Source organism: Pinus tabuliformis, chromosome 5_2 (genome assembly GCF_031772625.1).
Source record: "Pinus tabuliformis cultivar Carrire ecotype Pingquan chromosome 5_2, CPIR1, whole genome shotgun sequence".
Lineage (NCBI taxonomy): Eukaryota > Viridiplantae > Streptophyta > Pinopsida > Pinales > Pinaceae > Pinus > Pinus tabuliformis.
The window spans coordinates 384,688,998-384,695,105 of record NC_142306.1 but is presented as its reverse complement, the minus strand read 5'-3'; the positions used below and the strand labels follow the sequence as shown (position 1 = coordinate 384,695,105).

The following is a 6,108-nucleotide window of genomic DNA, read 5'->3' as shown; positions in this document are numbered from 1 at the left end:
TGCATGGTTGGCTAACTGCATTAAACATAAGTTAACTAATATTGTTGGCAAACTTAAATAATGAATGTTAGGGATTACATGAGAGAACTAGTTTCTTTCTACAAATTTATAAAATTTTGCTTAATGTTGGAGCTCAATAATAGTGTTCATGATGTGATTCAGATTAATGTATTAATGAATGCGGCTAAATTCTAACTGTAGCGAGACCAAATCCCATGTTTAAGGGGCCTAGGGGCGAAATTGGCGGGTAAGCTAAGGAGGTTCGTTACAAACAACTATTTTTGAAATAAATATAACATTTGGTTTGAGACTACTATCAAAAATATTTTACAATATTTTATAGTGGTTAAATCTCTACCATCCATTAAATAATTGTTCATAAATAAATTTAATAGTAGAGTTTAGGCCTCTGTGATCCATATCAAGTTTACAAAGGATTTTTCCCTCTCTAGATTAATTTATTTATTTTTATTATTTTTATTTGTTTATTTATTTATTTATTTTTTCCCTAGATATAATTTTTTATTATTTATCTTTAACTAACTATTATTAGGAATTATTTTTAGGTACTAATTGAACATCACTGTTTAATTATTTTTAATATTTTAAATTATTTATTAATATTTTTTATCATATTATTATTTTATTTAATGGACTAGGCCCCCCAGGTTAACATTTTTAGTAAATAGGGTTTTTGATCCCTGGACCTAGTCAAAAGTAGCCGTTGTCTTTTTAGCTGTTGGAGGCTTTGCTCTGTCTATTTAACCTGCTAAGCTGGATCTGTTTCTTCAACTTGTCCTGACGATGAACCACACTGGTTGGTTCGAAACTCATCGACAAATGATGTCTCATGTGATCTTCGCCAAAAAATCCTTTGTAAAAAATAAATTTAAATTTTGAAAATAGTAGTGTAAAATAATTAATTTGTATCAATAATTATTCACAAATAAATTTAAATTTTGGAAATTGTGTTGTAAAATAATTAATTTGTATAAAATTTAGTTTTACTATTTTTTTTTTTAACCAATAAAAAAATTTAGACTAAATCTATTTAAAAAAAAATTGACTAAATCTTTTTTAAGTTATTACTTTTTTTTTAACCAAATCTCATGAGAAAAAGTCTAGAATACTATTGTGAAAGTTAACCATATCTCGTAGAATATCCAGAGTAGCATGGCACAATTTAAATGACCACCGATCAATTTTTACCCACAAATTCCAACTAGCACCGACCTAGATTGATTATAACTTGCAATATATATAGAGAGAATTTGGAGGTGATAAACAGCATTATTATCTTGTCTGCCATCACGAGTTTGTCTCGATGGCGTTGTCCATCTATATAGGCTATTCGACAAGGGCAGTGAATATTCAGTAAGTTTTCCCCCAAAATCACTCAAAAACCACTTGGGTGAAGTGACCGTGCGAGGTGATCGAGGATAAACTAGGGAATATCTAATGGGTCTCTAGCGGAGTTATCTGTGAATTAGACCGATTTTGGCAGCCTAGGGTTTCATTTCTGTGTTTTCTTTTGTTTTTTGTTTCGCCTGGCCATTGGCAATTAAAAGGTCACTTGGGTGTAGATTTCCGTCCACAATGCAGAATGGAATTCAGAACGGCGATGGATCGGCTTCGACGTCGAGATCGGTTACCAGCACTGTCAATGGGTCACACAATTTCGTGATAGAGGGTTATTCTCTGGTCAAGGGCATGGGCGTTGGCAGGCACATTTCCAGCCAGACTTTCTTTGTGGGAGGTTATCAGTGGGCTATTTATTTCTACCCGGACGGCACAAGTGCACAGGATAAATCGCGTTATGTTTCGGTTTTCATAGCGCTGGCCAGCAAGGGCACTGACGTTCGCGCTACCCAGGTATTGACGTTGGTGGATCAAAGCGGGGAGGGAAAGGACAAGACGCTCTACAGCCATGCGCGCCCGGGGCGGGAGAGAGGCCCTCACATTTTTGAGGTTCAAGGAAGCAGGTGGGGTTACAAACGGTTCATCGAACGGGCTGCACTTGAAACATCCAATTACCTCAAGGATGATTGCGTGAAATTACATTGCACGGTAGGTGTTGTGGTCTCTGGCAACGAATACGCTTGTTTGCACTCCATAGCTGTTCCTGAATCAGAGTTACGTTTAAATTTTGGTGCACTTTTAGAAAATCAGGAAGCCTCAGATGTAACTTTTGATGTGGCTGGGGAGAAATTTCGTGCTCATAAACTTGTCTTAGCTGCACGATCCCCAGTATTCACAGCAAATTTTTTTTCTTCTTCAAAGCAGAATAATGATGTTGTTATTATAGACATGGAGCCTAGAGTGTTCAAGGCTATGCTGCATTATATTTATACAGAAACCCTTCTTGATGAAGAGCCATCCCCAGCCGATTCATCGTCTTCTTCAACAACTGAGATATTGACAGAGCGCTTGTTTGCCGTAGCAGATGCGTATGGTTTGCGGCGACTGAGGCTACTTTGTGAATCAAAATTATGCAGAAGCATATCTGTAAATACTGTTGCCTCCACTCTTGCTCTGGCTGAGAGTTGCCATGCTACTGGCTTGAAAGCTGCATGTCTCAAATTTGCGACACAAAATCTTCCAGAGGTTATGCGTTCAAAGGGTTTTGAGTGTTTGCAACAGAAATACCCTTTACTTCTGTCAGAACTTCTAAAGGCAGTTGTTGGCTTTGAGGATGATTGCAGCAGCAGAGAAAATCCCAGGAGTGTCTGCGAACAACCTTCCGATGCTACTGATATTAATGGCTGGGATCAACCTTCCGATGGTACTGATATTGATGGCAGGAGAGTAAGACCAAGAAATAGCATTCACAGTTTGGACTTGTCTGTGGATTGTCAATCTGAAAGTAACGACACTGTTGAACATTAATTGAGGCCGACTATCACTGTTTGTGTGTGTCTGTGGATGCTGAGAAGGGCATTGGCTAGAAAGTTGAACTTCAGTCTAGAGGATTTATGATGCCCATTTCTAAGATAGTTTTTTTGGGGATTGCCTTGGTCCTCCACCAGGCCTCCCTGTGCTTCTTTATTTAGCATTGTTTATTTAGCATTGTTATTTACAATTGTTGGTGGAAGTGTGATTTGGTGCTCATCTAATTTTTCTCACCACTTTGACTATTTTAAAATTTGATAATAATAATTATATTTTGGTGAGTGCTTTGGTCCTCACACTAGGCCTCCTATACTCCTTTATTAACAATAGTTGGTGGAAGTATGATTTGGTGCCCATTTCTTTGTCAAGATGGCTCTGGCTACTAGGAATCTGTTAGTGCTTTATGCTTGTCAATATAGACTCTTGACTTAGTTTTTCTCACCCTTGGTATTTTTTTGGGATAAAGGCAGTGTATTACCCTTATAGTTGGAATTAGCTAATGGTAAACCATAGAAGAAATATCTATTATGTAATACAAATTTTTATTAATGCAATGCTTTTGTAGTTGCTAATAAAATTAATAATTAAACTAATTAAAATCTATGTTAACTCCAAAACACTCAAGTACCAAAAAAATCTATATTGGTAATAAAATTGTTGATAAGATGTTGATGTTATGAGCGATATCTTGGATGTGTATAGTGGAATGATGGAATACTTGAATTTTTTAATTTAGTAAAACCTAAACTAGATAAATCACCTTATCCCATAAAGTGTAGTGAATTCCATAGGGTTTAATGCATTGGAACATTAGATATGTTGCATCAAATATCAAATTTTGTAAATGTTGTCCATCTCCAACAATATAATTAAAAATATCATTTTGAAAAAGATAGAAGACATATGAAACATTGTACCTTAAAAGTTATCATATATTCAAAATATGCATTTTAGTTAAAACCACTATTTGTTTTCTACAAAACAAAAGAAAACTATGTTAGTTGATGGGAGGTGCAACTTTATTCATGCTTGCTAGTTATAAATAGATAGAAATGATAAATATTTATTAATAAGCTCCAAATTTTATACTAAGAGAAATATCGAGAACAAAGTATAGATTTAGTTCAAGCATACCCAGTCAAGGGTGTAGAAGAGAGACCATAACCTATAATCATTTTTTCTCTAGCACATAGTAGTTTCATTACATAAATATTTAATCATGACACACATATCTTTAGTTTATTGAAAGATTGGTCAGTTAGATTCTCATGCTGACAAGATAGGGATTCCTTAACCTTTGTTATTGCTGTTGGTTTTGTATTTCAATACATCTATGGAATTTTTTCATTTTCTTTTATGTGAATTTACCGAGGAGTCAATCCAGTTTCATAGTAATAAACATCAGTTCATTCAGTTCAATATTCAACATTTATATATTTTATATGGTAATATGAAGGGACATGACCTATCTATTTATTGAACCAACATTTAGTTATATCAAGTATAAATTGTTATTTTTTAATTCAATTTTTATTTTATATAATTTGACCAAGTCAACATAGCATCACATTAAATTATGTTAGATTACATTACATAATTTTTTACACCATTGCTTCTATATTGGGTTGTAGAGGGCTTCTTAATTCAAAATCCTATCAAAAGCACTAGACTTCCCATTTAACTAGTTCAACTACCCAAAACATTCCAATAAAAAGTTTAGTCAATCAATTTGTTATTGTAGCCATACACTTAAGGTCAATCCTAATCAAAACTTGGATAAAGTTGCATGCCATAGAAAAATTTTGTCCTTAGAAAACTCAAAGTATTTCATAGATACATTAGCATCTATGAACAAAATATTTGATTCTTCTTGTGATGATTGGAGTTGGTCCCAATGATAAAGGAACTCACTCTACCAACTAGCCAAGTACCTCTTGGCAATATGGTTAGAATATTCTAACTCAGGGAGCATTGTAGGCCTTGATGCTCTCTAGGTGATTCTCCCTAGCCACATTACATGGCCCTACTCAATACTATTAATATGTCAATATTCTGACCTAGGGAGAATGTCATCACCTTGATGCTACAATTTCAACATTCCCTTTAACTGAGAGAAGCATTCTCAACTTCCTGAAGTATACAAACTTCATCATGTGATAGAGGCTTGATTTTGAGAATGTCAACATCCTTCTCATTCATACAAATGCAATGGAGCTTCACTACTCCCTTATATACCATGTATCAAAAATAGTGGTACTTGATTCAATGTGTTGTGACTTTTCATCATGGTCATCTTATGCATGTGATCAAACAATACTGTGAGTAGATTTCGAAGATGAACTGCTTCACAACTCACCAAACTAGCTACAATATACTCAGCTTCTATAGTGTTGAGTGTGATAGATGTTATTTCCTACTTATCCATAATATCAAAACATAACCCAAAACTTTGCTTATTTCTTCCTCATGATTCTATATGCTATATACAAAGTTCGCTTATTTTTCCCTGATGATTCTATATGATATTAAAGCCTTGGCATCATTAATGATGTACATACAAACCTCATTAGGAGGTCACGAAAGAAATTATTATGACAAAGTAAAAGATAAAAGTACAAGAGGCCTATCAAAAGAGCTATAATAATAATCATGGAAAAAATATATAAAGTACTTGTCTTTTGAGGATTGTAGGGAATTGTCAGCTCCCTCTTGATCCTTTCCTTCTTGAAAAAACCATTGAAATCCATATACAATTTCTTCAAGATAGAAATGCATATCATCATCCTAACCTTTTGTTATTAATGCATGTAGGTTCACTTTTCTTCCTTGCACTAATTAAATGAGCTAGGGTTTCTTTATCCTCAAGTTATCTATCAAAGGTCTCAGTTGTAAGTTGAGACATCTTCATGTTACCCAGAACAAACTCCTAGTAGGATTCAACATTCTTTATTGTGTTCTTGGGTATCTTAGGACTTTCACATTGAAGTCATAACTGTAAGCTCCTCTAGAGTTTTCAAACCCCGTGCCTTACATAATAACTTGTTTTGTAGGTTTGATAATTTCTCAAATCCATATGCAACTCCACATGTTTGGTGAATTTTTCAATGATGTAATTTCTCTATTCCATTTATCAATCAATCAAGGATGCTTCATCTCAATCAAACTACCAATATCAATCCAAACGAATATATCAAGATAAATGATCCAAATTTCCCTTTG

General features: G+C 34.3%; 1 pseudogene; it reads left to right on the top strand.

Annotated features, from left to right (window-relative positions):
* Positions 1–1,566: 1,566 nt before the first annotated feature.
* Positions 1,567–2,886, top strand: LOC149159094 (BTB/POZ and MATH domain-containing protein 4 pseudogene; annotated as a pseudogene).
* The last annotated feature ends 3,222 nt before the right edge of the window (positions 2,887–6,108 follow it).